Raw genomic sequence first — 17,787 nt, 5'->3', positions numbered from 1 at the left:
TAGTACAAAAGATTGCATTTCAATCCAATGCTTCAATTAAAAAAAATTATTAAGGTCTTGGCATACTAAAACTGTACTAATGAACCAATTACATTTTTAAGGCAATTAATTTCTCAATTACTTCATTAGAAAAAAATTGTTTATATTACTTTCTTTAGTAAAATTATTTTTATACAAAGTACTATCTGAAATACAGTAAACATAATATGCACTGCAATAAAATCTACATATTGCATTGCAATGTATTTTACTTAATTTTTTCCCCTCAAAACTGCTAAAATAATGGTTATTAAGATGCTTCTCGTACAATGGACGCTTAATTATTTTGTTTTACGTAGATTTTACTTTGGATAAACGAGAGCTCGACGTGTATGTGTGTAAAATATTTTTGACTTCTTAATTAGTTCCAGAGATATGGTGAAATATTCAAAACGTCAAATTAATATTAAGGGACCAAATTCTAAATCACACTCCTTTCTTAATCATTGAAATCATTTTTCAAGATTTCAGCTTTCCCCATATTTTGAGTGCCAAGAATTCCAATGAGCTGTAAAAAGTTATGGTTTAATCAAAGAAAGTATATTTTTGTGTGTTTGATTTAAATTTTAAGGAAATTGACAAGCATTTCAGCGTATTTAAAGTTAGTTCCTCAAATCATTAAGATTGCATTGTAGCATACCTGCCAACATTGGAGAAATAAAATAATGGAGATTTTACTAGTGACATTTTTTTAGGCTACAAGTAAAGTTTTGATACATCAAGCATAATGATGTAAGTCAAAATTGGAAATAATATAAGCACTTACCTTTAACGAAGTAAAAAATAAGTAAATAAATCTTAATCTAAAGAAGATCTTTTTAAATCATGATTTATAATTACTTAAACTATTAACACTCAATATACTGCATTACTGGCAATAGCACCATCTGTTGAGGACTAAGAAGTATTTTTGACATCAGAGGATATTTTATCGCCATTTTTTCAACAAAAAAAATTTATTCAACATATATGGAGAAACTTGGATATGGAAAACTATATGGGTAAAAAGGAGATAGTCATAAAATACAGGAGCCTTCGTTAAAAAAACAGGAGACTTGGCAGGCATGTTGTAGTACACGAAACTCAGATCAAAAGTTATTAAAGTGTTCCATTTTCTTATTTTGCTACCATATATCATATGTTTTATTATGAGCATATCTAATTCCAGAATGATTAAAAAAAAAAAACTACTAAAGGAATTAATATAGATAACATATATGCAAGTTCGAATCTATATTGTCAAATCTCAAAAAAAGTAAAAATTGGTCAGAAAATAAATCATAAAAACAATAAATAGGAAATATAAAGCTAATCTATAAGAGACAAAAGTTTTTTTCTCCTTCAAAAATTTTAACTCTCATTCCTATTTAGATTAGTGCCTATAATATAATAATTATTACAGTGCCTAATATGAGGAGGAAATACACAGTTTGCTTAATACGTAAAATAATAAAGAACAAAGAAAGGAGAGAATAGTAATTTGAAGGATGTTGAAAAGTGCTATATTTACAAAATTTGAAATCAATAAATTGATGATTGAGAAATGATTCGAGTTGTTTAAGATATGAATGAAAAATTCTGCACAACATTTTCTTTTAAAGTAATAGAAGAAATTATTCAATGAGACAAAAGAAATTACATTAAAATTTAGAAAAAGTTATAGGAAATGAATTTAATTTAAGAAATAAGTACTGATATTAGTTCAGAACATTTTAATAAACAAGTGATATTAAGTAGCATTGAAAAAAAGTTACCAATGGTCTAAGCCAGGGATGGGCAAACTTTTTTGGTTGAGGGCCAAAAATCGAGAAAAAAAATTTTTGGTGGGACAAATAAGACTTTCAAAATTTAAAAAAAAAAAGCGATATACAAGTTTTAATTTAAATATTTTGTGAGATGAATGAAATTGCGATTTCGTTTTTAAAAGTTAATATATTAAGGTTCGAAGTGAGATGTGCCTATTTTACGGAACAAGGCTAAATGCTTTTCTGTTAGTCCACTTCTGAAATGATTCTTTCTAAGGTTCAAAGTTGAAAACTCTTGTTCACATATATAAGATTAAGCAAACATAGAGCTGATTTTCTGGGCATGAAATATTAAATTTTGGAAACTAGCTTTTGGTAATGATTTGTAAAATTTTCCGGATAAAACCTTCCGGTGGGCCACAGTTGGCCCGCGGGCCATAGTTTGCCCATCCCTGGTCTATGCTCTGGATGAAAAAGTACATGCTCATTATTTGTAATTGCAAATGAATAAGCATTGACTCCAATCTAAAAAAAAAAGAATAAATATTTTTATGCACATAATACAAACTTTTAACAATACATGAAATACGACACACACTGCAACCGCCATATGAAATTATAAATAACAAGTGTCTGAAAAAAGCAACGTAAAAATGTTCAACATAGGTTTGAAACTTAGTTCTTGCCCCTACAATTTCTTAAATAAATGTAATAAAAATAAATGCAAATGTTACTTTGCGATAGTAAAATTAAGATAAATTTAAATATAAATCTTAAGATATTAGTAAAACTGTTTTAGTTAATAAGGGGATGTGTGTGTGTTTTTATGGCAAGCAAATTATTATGTTTTTAAAATTTGAAACTTTATTTAAAGTCAAACAGGAAAATACAGATATTTTTTTTTTCCTTAAATTTACAGAATAGTTAAAGACATCAAATTTCAAACATGTAGTAGAAGTAGAATGAGTCACACACTCAACATTATCTACCACAAAAATAATTTCAAGCATACAAAGTAGATTAAAAAATTTTTTTGTAGAAGATTCATTCAAAAAATTTAATTTTGCTGATAATTGGATTTCTAAGATAGTTTCAACTTCTTTTCAAATGTACAGTTTTGAATAGTATACATTGAAAAAACTGTAAGGTAACTTTATTGACCCTATGACAGTTAGAAATAGAAAAAGAAAGTCACATAATGACTTGTAGTTTGTTCTGCATTGTGAAATCAGAAAATAAACAGTGAAGTGGTGTACAGGACAGAACTTGCAAAGCAAATAGTAAATATTGCAGAAGTGAATAACTTGATTAAGTATATTCTTCCATTAATGCATAAAAATTTCTTAAACACATAGTGAATATTTTAATGCTCTAAAATAAATTCTCTTAAAAAAATATGATTAAGAAGATTTGATTGTCAAAAATAATAAACAGCAATTATTAATAACAGCCGTTTTCCATACGCTAATATTTTCCTTAATCTTCTAAGAAAAAAAAAACCTCACTTAATATCAAGTACTAAAAATTCCACATAAGAAGAAAAATGCAATCTTACTGCCATGATCATCAAAATTAAAAAATAAATAGAAAAAAGTTATACGAACAGAACCAATTCTGCGATTGGTCAAAATTTGCTTCAGCGCATTAAATATTATCGCACTGAGTGATCGATATAAAAGACATTCTGAATAAAAAAAATGCAGAGTTCAGAATCAGTTGCAATTAGTATCATGGTGATATTGGCCTTTTTTTCCCTTCAAAACCTTTTTTTCATGCAAAACTAATGCTAGCCTTTAAAACTTGAATCAAGTTTTATCAGAAAATGAGAACCCTATGCACTTTTAATAAATTTTGATTCTTAGTAATTCATTGTAATTTTGATACGAAAAACTGTTTCTATGTGAAAAAATAGCTTCTTGGCTGAAAAATGTTGAATTAAAAAAAAAGCATAAATAAAATAAAAACGCAATAAATGAAACTATATAAGGGCAATAATTCAAAGCAATAGTGTTTTTCAGGTTCAATAGCTAAACTTGAAAACTTTTGGTAAAAAAAAAAATTAGGAAAAATGAATTATTAAAAAATCAGTACATACTTTAAAAACATACTGATTTAAACAATGTTAAAAAATTATTTATATTTAATTTACTATACTGTAAAAAGAAAATCAAGTTTAAAGCTGATTTGATTTTTTTGACACAAATAATTATACTAATGTATATAGTGAATATGAAAGATACCTTATAAGCTCTTGTTAATTTAGTAATTTCCTTGATAGGAACATCAGTAGCAGCCACTCCCAATAAACTAGCAGACTTGATCTAAGAGAAAGTTTATTTCAACTCACAGAAAAATAAATAAATAATAAAAAAACTCTTACAAGAATAAAGAAGGGAAATATGCTGCAAGTTTCACAGTTTGCAACGTTAGGCCAGTATACTTACATTGCGTTTATCAAATACTGGAGTGGCAACTGTAGTCATTAATTGAAGAGGCTGAAAAGAGCAACACTTCATTAGAATTATAAACTTATTTACATAAAAATAACCTAGCTTTTTTATTACAGAGATTAATGGCACTACTTTTCGATTTGTTAAATAAAGATTTTTGCAAAAAAACCAACAATTATTAACACCAAAACGTTGTTAAAGCAAACATTCATTCAACCATTTGTCTTTTTGCATTCTTGTCTTTAGATGCTCTAAATAATAATTAACTAATTTTATTTTCTAAATAAAATGTATTAAAATGCTATGTGCAGGCTAGGGTTTGAAAAACGTTGCAGGGAAAAAAGAATCAAATTTCGTGGAAGATTCATGGTATGCAAAAATAAATAAATACAATAAAAGACTTAGATAATGCAATAATAATAAAATAAAATCCTTATTAAAGCAGCTGATTATTAACAAAAATTCATGCTGTGATATGCATGGCATGTTAAACAAAAGATTCTTTTTTCATTTGTTTTAGTTTGAAGTTATCTACTTTCGCTTTCTTATACTACTTTATACATTCTATCCAAGGTTATGCATTCTACAAAATGAGAATTAAAATTAAGAAAAAAACTCAGAATGTAAAAAAAGACATTATAAACAAAGAGCCTAGATGACTAAATACATCAAATTGTATGGAATTCATTAAAACAGGTGTTTATTTTCAGATTTTTTTGCAGTAATTTAATAATTCGGATGATGAGCAAAATACACCATTGCAGTACTTTAGACTAATTGCTACAAACTCAATAGTTACGTACAAAGTTAAAAAAAGTATAGCGCAAGCTTTAATGATGTTTGGAATTTTAATATATTTAGCATATTATTTTAAGAAATAATAAACATGACATTGATGTTTTTGATTTCAAAAATCAATCATTTTTATAATAATTTTGTAATATTATAATTTCCTGTCTAAGAGCTTTGTTAATCACATTGAAAACTCTTAAAAATAAAATATGACACAGTAGAACCTCAATCCAATGTTCCCCCATGTATCGTCTTGTTTGAACAGTTTTATCCCAAATGCTATTCTTATAATGTTAATAATATCAGTTTTTGTTATGAAACAGGCAGATTCCCACATCTGTTTTTCAGAAATTTTACAACACTAAAAAAAATATCAATAAGAAAAAAAATAGAAGTAATTTCTGATGATACCGATGGAGAAGAAGATAAGGATTTGTTACAGTTTGGGAAAAACGCCTCAATAATCACGCTTGATGTTTATGAATTCATTTCATAAAAATGGTGACATTTGTGGAGTTGTCAGCTTGAAAAATGGTTGCAGAAGCTGAAAAAGTGCAAAGTGATACTGATGAGAATGAAATGGAACCACAACCACTGCCAACATTTGCGAAATGCTTTCAAAATAATGAGAGACTTTCCATAGCCACACGGAAATACAGATGAAGAACAATCTGTCGAAAATGTCAAAAGTTAGTTGTTGTTAGAGGAGTGTTGTTTTCAATGAAATAGTTCCAAATATTTTAAATAAATATATAAATCAGTTATTCTTCTTTCCTTCGCATCTTAAATATTTTTGCAGCAAGAAAATTTCAATTAAAATTTTAATACTTATTTTAAATTTATTGATTTTCCAGTCTATTATTTCTTTAGAACTTTTTATGTGTTTTCAGGTCATTATTTAATATTTTTGTTGACCTGCATTCGCCACTTTCCCGTATCTATACATTGTAATGAATTGTTCAACGGGAAACGAGCAATCGAGGTTCTACTGTACACGCTACTAGCAATGTATGAAATTCGGTATTTTACATAATACCTAGAATTGCCCCACAAAGAATGAAATGATTAAACATTATTTTACATAATATTCAGGCATTCTCTGGCATGTACAAGTATTCTATAGAACGTTTTATCTTCAAAGAGATATAGAATGGTTTACCTTTAAAGAGGTATTGCAATGCTTTCTATCAAGTGGTGGAGAGGTGTTAGAGGGTATATATCTATTTTTATCTATCCAAAACTGATGAAATCGATACAAAAAGGCTAAATGATTTAAAACTGTATCACGAAGAAATAGTGATATGCAGCAGCTTAAAAAAACTTCACATCTTTATTTTCAATTAGATAAATATAAAACAAAGGTATATATTAAATGATATTTTTTTGTTGTTGTTATAATTATGTTAAGTTTAAATAAATATCAATGTGAATAGTTATTATAGATAATTTAATTATTTTATCTCAAATCCAATTAATGCCATCAATTATTCCAAACAATTAATGGCCTTAGCCTTCGTTGCTAGTGTACCTTTCCTGTAAATGGGCAACTCTCATTAACAGGCAATTTTTTAAGTCTCAAGAGTGTCTGCTTAACCAAGGTTTCCCTGTAATAATAATTTTCATGTTTCATACTTTGCCTCAAAACACTAGGCATCCTACATTATGTAGATGCTTTATATATTTCCAGTAACATACATATAAATAAATAAATCATAACTACATTTTTTAAAGACAGAATCATATTACAGATATATTTCATTTAAAAATTCAGGAAAAATACAAGCCAAATAATGAAACAAAATTTTTAAAAAGGTTTTAAGGGTAAAAATAGAATAATTACACATAGTATAAATTACAATTCGAACATAATAGGGTACACACCTGTTTTTTCTTGAACCTACTACGAGGAATCTAATACATAAATAGCACACGCAGAATGTTTCATGAGATAATGTAAAATTCCAGAATGCAGCATGCAGAGAAATATAACAAAAGCACACTGTTAAAGAGTTATCCATTAATATTTCAAGTAATACAAAAGACATCTTCCATTATAATAATGCAAAAAAGCATCATTCCAAATTTTAGTTTTATACACAATTTTCATTGCTTGTTATAAAAAATCAAAGAAAGTTAAAATAATAAGATTAGTTCAAAACTAATTTTATTTTTCATAATTTTTATTAAAAAACACAATTTCCTTCGCTATAGTTAATTTTTTAAAATTAATTCATCAGTCTAAATGAGATTAAAGGTTTTCTTCAAGACCCTAAAGTGAATCAGTGAATGTTAAGGTAAACTTAGAAATTACAGGGTATGGATTCATGAAATTTGAAATCATTTGCTTGTTCAGTAATTTACTTGTTTAGTAATTTACTAGAAACAACAAACATCAGGATTTGAATTGGGAATCAAGCAAAACATAGGGTCATTAACTTTAGAACAAAACACAAACCCTAATCTCTTTTGTTTCGTGTTCGGGCTCAGGTGTACTATCAGGATCAGCATAATCTTCATCTTCTTGGGCAGAATGCCACTGATGAATTCGCATTTGATTTAGTTTGATACGAATTTGTTCAAATTCTCTATCTTTCCATTCTGCTAGGTTGAGGCCAGTTGCCTGAATTTTGTTTAAAAGCAGTAAATATAAGAAATTATACCAAGTACTATTTTTGAAAATTAGATTGGCTCTAATTTTTTCTTAAACTGATGAGAAAAATAGTAATAAGAACTCAAATAAAATTTCATCAAAATTAACAATGAAAAAATAGATTAGTGCATAGTGTAAAATTATTAATCATGAAGCATTATGCATAAAATAATTTAGGTTTAAAAAATGATTTTTAAGATCCTTAAAGCTTTAAAAGAAATCCAAAAAACATGCAAGTTTTAAAGTAGTATAGCTGAAGTGGTATAAAAATTGCGGCTAAAATGATATAGCTGAGTTTATTAGCTTATTACTTAAAAACGATGTTCCGATACATGCTCAAATACTATTATTTTAATAAATTTTTATAGCAGAAAAATGTAAAAATATGTCAAACGATTGTGGAAATATTTAACTTATGAACTTTAAATAAAAAATTATTAATTTAATAATAATAAAAGATAGTGAAGTAAAACTTCTTAAATTATATTTGTATTACAATATATAGAGGACATTCATTATTCATATATTGGATATTCGCAAAATATGAGACATTAAGAAACATTTATTCAATTATTAATTATAGTTCATATTAAATATATTGATAAAAACATCTGTGTTATAGAAACAGACATGTCACTAAAAGGAGGAGGAATAAAAATCTGACAGCACACAATGTGACAATTAAATTTCTTAAGAGTCTAGTTTTGACAAAAAATAAAACTTGTTCTCCAGTTTTTATTTATTGATTACTATAAAACAACTTGCATTATATTTCAGTGTTCTCTTAATGCTACTTATTTCAAAATTCAGAAAATAATTATTTCTACGAGAATGAATATCTCCGTGATCACTAATTTTTTGTAAATAGGAGAGATGGGCAAAATTGGGAAGAGGAATAAAATAGGGAGTAGTCAGTTTTGATTAAATTACTGCTGACATTTATCAGATATGACATGAAACTAGAAGTAGGTATTCATCATTTTATTCAGAGATGAATGAAAGAGAGTGCAGACTATTTCTCTGTCAATAGTAATTATTCGAAATAATTATCATAAAAGTTTTAATTTTTACATCATCAATATTACTGTGTAGTTTTTTGTTCTTTAAAGATTTATTTTCAGTAAAATCATCTGATAATGCCTTTTTTTTAGCAATTATTTAAGCAGATTTCGCATCAAGTTTAAAATAATATAACTCTCCCTTTCTGTTAAATGGCACTGTAGAATAAAACTGAGATTTAGTCAGTTGGACAAAATCAAGTAGTACAAAAGGCTATAAGTTACATGCTAGACCAAGTTAAAATCATAGGAAGGTTAGATACAGAGCCCCAAATGTAAATAATGGACACATGAAGCTAGTACCAATGCAGAGAAGTAGGATTAAAGTTTTATTTATGATTTTTGTTAGGTCAGTTACACATAATTTAATAAAAGTTACAAACATATGAAATTCATAATTACTTATGTTCCTCAATTTTCAAGTTTTTTGCTTAGCAGTGTACAGTTCGCAAAAAAAAAGAGAAAGATATCACCCTGAATAACTTTCGTTCTAATGATCGGATTTTCACGAACTAAAAGTCAATGTTAATGGTTCCCGGGGGTGACCTCAAATATGCTAATTAATTAGTGCTAACTATTAATTAAGTTACAAAATCAGACACAAAAACGTACTTTCTCTGATAAAACATGTATTTTTTTTTTTACATATTTGGAATCTAGACACTTGAATTGGGGGGATAGACAAAATTTTGAAAAAATTTGGTAGCAATAGAGGTTTATATATTTGGCGATAGTCCAGAAAACCGCCAAAAAAAGTCGCCAGCGCAAATGAATATTTTAAGATAACCCATTGACTAATTCAAAAGCTTAATGCTTAATTTTACTAGGTTGCTAGGCAACCTAATAAATGAACTCTGAATGTAAAAAAAATTGAAATAATGTTCTGTGATTGCTGGGAGAGGTTTAATTAATTGTTAATAGAAAATATCTCGAAGTTTCAAGGCAATAGACAATTTTTAAGCTGATTTCTGTAAAAAGCAGAAATTTTTTTTTTAAATCTCCTTTGAAAAGAAAATTTGAATTGATTTATGAATTATTTATGATTTTTTAATCGTTTAGAATTTAAATACATGAACATTTTATCTGATATTATTTAGATATGTTGCTTTTGCTATATTTATTCGAGGATTTCTTACTAAATTCAAATTGACATAACTTATTATAGCTAGATACAAAATTTTAGGGATAATCATTTTTACAGATTTAATCGAGTCTTCTAGGCAAGAAAGTTTGAAGAAACAAAAAGTGCTTGAAAAATAAAATGTAGATTGTATAGTAATTCTAATACACATTCACAAGGTTTTCTATAATTTACGATATTTCTTTTTTCTATAACTCTAGGAATTTCTGAATGTTTAGTGGCATTTTAAAAACATTGAAACATGTTATATTTAAGAAAAAAATATTGAAATAATATGTTGCAAATTGTATGATTCATTGTTTAAAAAATCGCTTCATTCTGCTAGATATTTAGGTTACATGGTTTTCTTTGGATAAAGATGATTAGCAAATAGCATGTTTCGATACATTCTGAAACTTACGTTCGCAAATTCACCATAAAATGTCGCACAACATATTCTTCAATTACGATAAGCTACATTTACCCCCAAATACTGCTACTATGATTACTTTTTTTCTTCTTATATATATCTGATACTCTCTTTTTAAGCAGAGCTCGTAAGATCCTTAAGATACTGCAATGGGGGCACAAAAAGGAATGAAATGGAATGTCCCCTAGCACCAGGAATCGAAATTAAATAGTTTCAAGGACAACTACTTCAAAAAAGTTTGCGTTTCCGTCCTACTCAAAGTTGTTTGAAAAAGTATTTTTTATATATCGATTCCAAAGTTTATTCTTCATATATTTTAGGGTATACTTTCGGAGTATTTTGATCGAGTTTATTTTTACACCCTTATTTGCTTAAAATTATTAAATAATTTGCTTAAAATAAAATATTCAAGTTACCTGATTTAATGCATTTTTAGTATAATAGTAAACGGGGCTTCCATCGCATATCCTTAACCTTGATACCGCTATCATGAAATAAATGGAATAAGCTTAGATAAATAATAAAATTAATTGTTTTCCCGTTTTAATTTTCAAGGAAATATGTTTCGATCAAATAGATTTCATTCTGGAAATAGCGAAATTATTGAGTAGGTCCCTTGGAGCAATATCATTCTTATCCTCTTTTGACGAAATATAGGAAAAATTGGCTTTCACAATTTCTGAAAAAAGTAAGTTAGCCTTCTTGCCACGTTTTTTTTATTTTAATTTATTTTTATTTTTAATCAAAATAAGATCGGAAATTGCGTATTTTCTATTGCATTTTTTTAAAAAAAATCAGATGGTTCCAAAATTGGCTCGGCTTTGGAATCTTCTTACAAATTTCAATTTTTATTATTTCCTGCTTAATGCAATGAGGCATTTCTCCTGATAACGAATTATACGACAATAATATCTTGGGAATCGTGCTAAAGAAAAAAATTAAACAAAATAGTTTAGCATATTATCCGGAAAAAAATTTACATGTAATCATAAAGAAAGAGTAAAAGATATAATGAAATAATTATTGAATCACGCGTGGTCAGATAATTAAAAATTTAATTTCACAACTAAGATGTTAGGACGACATTTAAGTTACTGAGATATTTTAAGACGCTTAAAAATTTTGGCTACGTAATCTACAGCTTTTTATGTTCGGTATCTTTAGACTCTTTGTAGTGACTTCTAAAGCATCAACGCTATTTTAGATAATCTATGTTGAAGTCACAAGAAACAAAACAAAAAAAAAGACTATCAATGATTTATATTCCTTTTTCGAAAAAAATAGTATGCTTAGCAAATAATCAGCTGTTTTGCATTAAATAATTGTAAACAGTGGAATGATTTTAATTTCTTAACAAGGTTTTATTCTTAGCTAACAGACAATAATTCTTTTAAAAAAAACTTGACTATAATTTAAAGAGGAACTTTACTTTAAAGAAAACCTAAATTAAAGTACTAAAAAATTGATTAGTATATTAATGAAGAAATAATAAACATAGTAGGGTAAAGAATAGGATTTTTAAAAATGCTAAAATTTGATTAAATAGTTGGTAAAATAGTTTTGCGAAACACTTCCGGACAGGTGATTAAAAAATTACTTCTAACATTAAGACGATATATAAGATGTTGAGAAATTTGCGATGATGTGAGGTATGCTTAAATAGGTTTACTACGTAATTTACTAATATTTATAAAAAATTTATTCAAGAAATTGATAAATATTTTATTCCAAATCTATTCATACGTATGTATACTACTGAAATTGTATCAGTTATTGAGAAGAAAAAACTAAAAACTAAAAAATAATCACATTAAATAAGCACAATCTGGTGTATAATCATATTCTATCAGAAGCATGCCTGTATAAAACTCGACATTCGTTGAATAAAATGTTTTTTATTCAATAAGATGTTTTATTCAAATTTCTTTACTAAATTGCAAATAGAATTTTAGACTATTAAAAAAGAAACATCGTATTTTATAGTTTAAAAAAAATAAAAATAATAAGATTTGCAAACGATTATTAGCGAAAAAAATATGAATGAAATTTTCGCTACGCGCACAAAGTTAAGTTCCTCGTAAGTTTATCACATTTTAATATTTATCGCCCCACTTAATCATTTCTTCATTGTCGCCAAATTATTTTTTTTTAAATAATTAATTTTAATTTTTCTCATCTTCTAATAAATAAAAACAGTTGAAACTCTCGATTTTTCAATTGAAAAATAAGTTGATTAAAATGGTATAAAAAAATTCATACCTTATAATTCAACTTTTGTTCATCCTCACTTTAATTAAATAATAAAAAATAATAAATAATTATTAAAAATTATTTTTTTCATGAAATTATCTTTGGGTAAATGAGTTTTATGAGTGGGTGCAATTTTTTTTTGAATTGCCTCATTAGTTTTTAAAATATGACTGAAAACGCAAAAAGCGAAACTAACATTAAGGGGCCCGAACTTTGAATCGCTCTCTTGACCAAACTATGGGGACCACATTTCCCAGATTGCGGCTACCCCTTATATTTTGAAGATGAAAAATCCAAATATGTGAAAAATTTTTTTTGTTTATTCAGAGAAAGTACGTTTTTGCATCTGATTTCGTAGCTTAATTAATAGTTAGCACTAGTTAATTAGCATAATTGAGGTCACCCCCAGGAACCATTAAGATTGACACTTAGTTCGTGAAAATCCGATCATTAGAACGAAAGTTATTCAGGGTGATATCTTTTTTTTTTTGCGGACTGTACAAGGTGATTGTGTAAATTTAATACTATAATCAAGCATTATTTCAATGCAAACCTGATTTTATTTGACTAGGTTGGATAAAACCAAGTACTAACATAGTTCAAAAAAAAAAATGTATATATAAAAAAAAGACAAACCTTTATTTGCACAGGCCATCCAATTTACTTCATGTGATTCAGTAACTTCCTTACCAATTAGGTATGTAAATACTCTGACCTATAAATTAGTAGAAAAATTAAGCAAGATTGCTTCCATTTAATAAAATTATAAAAAAAACATTATATTTAAATGATAACTGCTGTCTTACAATGACAAGAAAACTTACAGGTAAATTTGGGTAATTGTAACGCCTAAATATGTCTTCAAATGTATTAGGAGCTCCATCGGTAATTATCATAATTGTTTGATTACATTGAGTACCCAATCCAGATCGATTGTACTGCAACAATAAAGTAAAATTTATTTTTAGTTTTGATTGAAAACAATTGAAAAACAAAAATATTTTGATGATGATAAAATATCCGTTCCTGTTAACAATACCAAAGTTGATGCAAAAATTCATTAAAAAAATAGTGCATTCCTGGAGTCAAATTTTTTGTAATGAAAAGCAAATTAGATATCATGATACATGTGAAGTTGCTAGCAATTATTCAATAATCATAAAATTCGCACAAAACAAATTCAGAGCCATAATACCATTATTTACAACATCCAAATCCACTCTGTTAATGCAAGGCCGCTAATGATAAATATCTAATCTTACTATGGCCTCTCACATTATACGTACAAAACAATAAACATATTTTTCTTTTCCACAGGAAAACAGTCCAAACACTCAGTAAATACACTACTCTTCACAACATGAACATATCAATTTAGTTAAATTTCTAAATATGGTTGCTCCTATTCTTTTGTTGTCAAGGCGACTATAAGAAGTTTTTTAGTGTTGAAATTTAATATATTATGTAACATACATGATTAGATTTCTTAGTAGTGCCTTATGGATCACTGGAGTTGAGGTGTTACAGTGGATTAAATTTAGGTAAAGAGAAAGCTTGTAAACAGACGGTTACAATTAAGTTGTTTTGGTAGAACAGATCCTTAACACAAGGAAACATTTGGAGAAAGTAAACAGGTTTCGCTAACTTATTAAATTTTCTATATTATTTGATTGCAGATTTCACAGCTTTGGGGAAAAACATGTTAAATATTTTGAAAACACTCAAATTTCTGTAATTATGTGGTTTGTAAAAAAACAAAATATAGAATATTATTTTCTAAATGATTAAATTATATCATTAAAAAAAGATGTCTAATAAACAGATTCTTGATATTTTTGTATATTTCAAAACCAATTCCTCCAAATTCCACAAACTACCATTTTTCCTAATAGCATAGTCATTTCATATGAAACAATAGTAGGCAATATACTAAAACAACTTCGGAATTGATTTTTTAAAACACCATCTAGGCATTTTAGTCAGCTTCGAATAAAATCCTCTCTCAACTGTAAAATTTTCCAAGTATTGTAAAAAAAAATTTTTTTCAAAACTTTTTTTGAAATTCAAAATTTTAAATAGATAAAAGATTGATCTCTATACTCACATATTCACAAGATTTTTTTTAGTCAAATTCAAAAACATTTAGTTATTGTGGAATGAGTCTTAAGTTTATTCTTTAAAAAAAAAAAACTTTTAATGTTTAAAAAATCTAAATATACAACACATTTTAATTTTTAAGCTCAAATATGTATATAAGTTCAAAAACAAAGTTTAGAGTGAAAATGTCAGAACAAAATATCGATGAATAAAATATATTTAAAACTTGGAATATATTTGAAAACTATAATTGTTAGATTGAGGTTTTCATAACAATTCCAAGAAACTTAAGCATTGCACTTCATAAATGACTTATTATTATTATTTTTAAATTAGATGACTAAAATTTGTCTTATATTTATGACTAGGTGGCTTCGCCCCCTGCTCGCTCGCGCTCGCCAACCCCCGGAACTGCTTTTGTAGTTCATTTCGGATTGCTTCGCAATCCAATGCTCGCTCATTGGATACGTTCTTAACGTCTAGCTTTTGCATACTTTTTTTAATACTGAAGTTTCGAAAACTTTTCACTGTAGAAAATTCTAAACCTGTACATTTCAATATTATTTTAAAAATCCTAGCAGTTCACATATTTTTCTTAATCACACTATTCTAAATTTCAGTTGTTGAGAAAAGTAACTGTTGTAAGTTTTGTTTCAAAGTCATTCCCACCAGAGGGCTAAAGCCATGTGTTGTAAAACAATATGAAATAGTAGTCTGCCACTGAACGCCGGATGTAAAGCATCGGCTTTGATGAAGATAATTCTGTATTTTTAATTCTCTGAAGGGCGCCACCCTATTAATATAGAATTTGTGAAATAAATGTAGATATTTTTGATTGTTGATGAAGCCCATCATTTTGTGTTTTCATCAGTGTTCAGAAGCAGAACAACTATAAGTTTTTTATTTTATCACAAAAATATAAAATTTATAAAAAACAAAGAAAAGAATAAGAAAATGAGTATAGTCATAGAAAAAGTTAAAATTATAATATAGTATTTGTCAGTAAAAATAAAACTTTTGTTTAAGTCATTTCTAACAATTCAAATTTCTCCGAGGCAATTCTAAAGTATAAATTAAGGTAGTATTGTTAAGTTGAAACACAATACTTTTAGTTTTGATGTCAGCAATACAATTCAATTTTTCACAATTCAAATTTTTCTGAGGCAACTCTTAACCTCTAAATATTACTTTTTTATGTATACATTTCTAAACGTCAGTATTCAACCACAAAACAACTTTTAAGTCCTCAAATTTAGCATGAAGTTGTAAAATGTAATGAAAGAGGGCCATAGCAATAATGAAAGTAGAAGTAAAGTTAGTATTGCAAAATTAAAACAATATTTTTAATCAATGAGCCAAGTTCTTCAAGAAGCAGTTGTAGAAGTAGGTTGTTTATTTAAAACTTTTTATAGAATTTCTTTAAAAACACAATTGTTAATTTGGGCATTTGGCGATACAACACTTATATAATTGAAGGATTTGTTACGTCAAGTGCTCAGGTATCATAATTTTGATCTAGTTGCGCTTCTATGTCATTTTGATTTATGTTGCTAAGTTAACTTTCAAAAAATTCTATGACTGGGAACAGCATTTTTATTTTTTAACTGGTTTATATTTATTTCTTTTAGAATTCGTTATTTTTTTAGCAAAATGTTTTTTAACCTAACAGAATTCTTTGCCGACTGATATATGAAGAAAATAAAGTAAATATTTAAGTGTTGTGAAAAGAACCTTATTTAGTTGTACAAAGTACTTCAGCCAAAATTTGGGAGCCACGTAAGAGAATTATATATATTAGATCCGAAACACATCATTAAAAGGCAGAATGCTTTGGTGTTTTCAAAACGTAAACAAAACAAAGCAAACGTTGCCACCGGCGGAAAAGAAATACAGCCAAAATTTGGGAGCCACGTAAGAGAATTATATATAATAGATTATATAAGTAATATTTTTAGAGATAAATTTTTTTTTTTGTTGATAAATTTAAAACCACAGGGACAACTGTTTATCACCCTGTAAATTTGAGAATAAAGTTTCTCATGATACACTATTCTGCATGGCATTAATTTCACGATTTCTAGCAGTGAGAAACTAGTTTGATAGGAATTAAACTATGTCTTATGTTGATTGGAGTTTAGAATTGACAGTTAAAAGGGATAGATGAAATTTTAGTCATATATATTTGTGAACAGAGAATGTTAGGCTGTTAGGTTAAAACAAGGAGAATTAAATGGACAAAAAAGATAAAACAGAGAGTGAAATAATACTATTGAGGCTAAAAGATACACTAATTTTTAAAATATCAATTTTCATAAATTTCCATCAAACTTTTTAGAGGTTTTTGTAAAAGTAATATGAGTTACATATTTATTGTTCTGATCAGAAGAAAACACACAGAAAATATGCTAAAAGTTTTAGAAAAAATATCACTTATTATATCACAGTATTATAAAATTGAAATATTTTATCACTTATTCATTATAGAATTGATAGATTCACAACCATTGAAAACAGATATTTCATGTTTATATCTGTTTTCAGAGGGAAAAAAAAATTACAAATCAATCACTGCACAAAATATTAGTTTCAATGATAATTTCAGCAAGCAAATGATAATATTATTTAATTTTAAAACATATGAAACTTACTTTTTAGAGAACTTCAAAGGCTGTTATCAAGCTCAATGTAAAATTTGCTATATTTGCTGTCTCCATTTTTTTCATATGCTTCATAAATTCCTAAAAAGTATGATATTTAAAATTATGGTTTGTATCACAAAAAATAAATACATACAGCTCAATGTAAAATTTGCTATATTTGCTGTCTCCATTTTTTTCATATGCTTCATAAATTCCTAAAAAGTATGATATTTAAAATTATGGTATGTATCACAAAAAATAAATACATAAATATTGTTTAACTTCATGACATAACATGCATTAAGAGAAAACCAATTTGAAAGAAAAATTTAAGACTAAATTTTTGTTCTTCAAAAAAGTGACACATGGCTTATTGTAATGAATTTAATTTAAAAAAATTCTTCTTCATAACATTCTTAAATGAAGAAATTGAACAGTTGAGCACTCAAATGATCAAGAATTTCAAAGCAATCACAATCCCAAAAAATATTCAACTAAGATTGAGATGTGAATTCTA

General features: G+C 27.0%; 1 pseudogene across 1 annotated transcript in view; it reads right to left on the bottom strand.

Annotated features, from left to right (window-relative positions):
- LOC147816994 (voltage-dependent calcium channel subunit alpha-2/delta-3-like) overlaps positions 1-17,787 on the bottom strand; it is a 46,866-nt pseudogene that overhangs the window by 18,112 nt on the left and 10,967 nt on the right. The window contains exons 7-12 of the transcript XR_015429776.1: positions 17,280-17,369; positions 13,359-13,472; positions 13,171-13,249; positions 6,908-7,025; positions 4,229-4,279; positions 4,025-4,105 (exon numbers count right to left, since the gene is read on the bottom strand). The product of XR_015429776.1 is annotated as a voltage-dependent calcium channel subunit alpha-2/delta-3-like (transcript). The remainder of the gene's footprint in view (positions 1-4,024; positions 4,106-4,228; positions 4,280-6,907; positions 7,026-13,170; positions 13,250-13,358; positions 13,473-17,279; positions 17,370-17,787) is intronic.

This window comes from Parasteatoda tepidariorum, chromosome 1 (genome assembly GCF_982258835.1).
Source record: "Parasteatoda tepidariorum strain Cologne lab strain chromosome 1, Ptep-v5.0, whole genome shotgun sequence".
In the NCBI taxonomy this organism is placed as follows: Eukaryota; Metazoa; Arthropoda; class Arachnida; order Araneae; family Theridiidae; genus Parasteatoda; species Parasteatoda tepidariorum.
Note: the sequence above shows the minus strand (reverse complement) of the source record. Positions and strands in the feature narration are given on the sequence as shown.